This window comes from Meleagris gallopavo, chromosome 2, assembly GCF_000146605.3.
Source record: "Meleagris gallopavo isolate NT-WF06-2002-E0010 breed Aviagen turkey brand Nicholas breeding stock chromosome 2, Turkey_5.1, whole genome shotgun sequence".
In the NCBI taxonomy this organism is placed as follows: Eukaryota; Metazoa; Chordata; class Aves; order Galliformes; family Phasianidae; genus Meleagris; species Meleagris gallopavo.
In genome coordinates this window covers 32,060,628-32,061,799 of record NC_015012.2, presented here as the reverse complement: position 1 = coordinate 32,061,799, position 1,172 = coordinate 32,060,628, and positions in this window count along the sequence as shown.

Below are 1,172 nucleotides of genomic sequence, written 5' to 3'. Positions count from 1 at the left end.
GTGCGGGCCGGGGGAGGCCCGGAAGACCCGGCGCTCGGCTGGGTTTGGTCGGACAGTGTAAGGCCCGCGTTAGTTTCAGTCTGCAAAGCAGAGCCCGCAGCCCCAAATTCTGCCGCTTTCCCAACCTGCCGGCGCGCTGGTGTGAAGTGGAGAGTGCGTGGCGTTACGTGCTGCTTTAAGGAGCACCTTTGTCCGCGCCCCTTTGAGGATGTGTAGAAGTAAAACTGGTATGTGGTAGTTTAAGCAGCTCAAGATATTTTGAGGCGGGATACAAGCATGCCACTGCTTCCTGATGTTAATTTGGCAGGGTGAGCTGGCCAAGCAAGCACTTGACCTGGCGGTGCAGCAAGTACAGCATTCCCAGAGCAGTGAGGTTGTGGGGTGGCTGCACGAGGCAGCATAGCTCCATCTGGAGCTTGGTTTGCAGGGCAACTGATAAGACACCAGGTGTGCAATAGCCCTGGACTGCCCGATCCAGGAAGCTGTTTCTGGTCCTATGTTCATTCCTTATCGCAGTCCACCCTGAGCAGGGCTCGTCCCGTGCCTCATGCTGTTTGCTCTTTTCAACCTCAGGAGTTCAGTCTCTCGTGTTCAGTTCCCACTGAAGGATGGAAGACATCCTGGCTGGTTTGTGTGGGACCAGCCCAGAAGATCCGCTCCCTGTGTGGGTTCATGGCAGAGTTGGCCATTGCTTTAATCAGCTGGCATTGAACGTGGTTCCTCATGTGATCCTTGCTGCGGTCAGCGCCTGCTTCCTTGGCACTCCAAGGTATGACAACTCACTTGTCTGGCACTTGATTATTGTGCAGGACTGGAGACAGGATGGAAGGGCTGGAAATTAGTTCTCCTGAAATGTACCACATATGTCATTAGAGAAGGACAGCGTTATAATGCCATTACATTTGTCAGTATCTGTCCTAATTCCAAGTACTGCGATCAGCTCTGATCGCTCCTTTGCAGAAAGGTATCCAGAAAGAACAGAGGGTATTGAGAATAAAATCACAGAGAATAAGTGAAAACAATTTCAGTGAATGAGGGTTCAGAAAACTGGAACTTTAAATTTAAATTTATTTTTAAATTTAAATTTAAATACGATTTGGTATTTAAATTTAAATACGAGATGGTATGGAAGATGTATATGAGGTACTGTATAATCAGTGGATAGACAGATG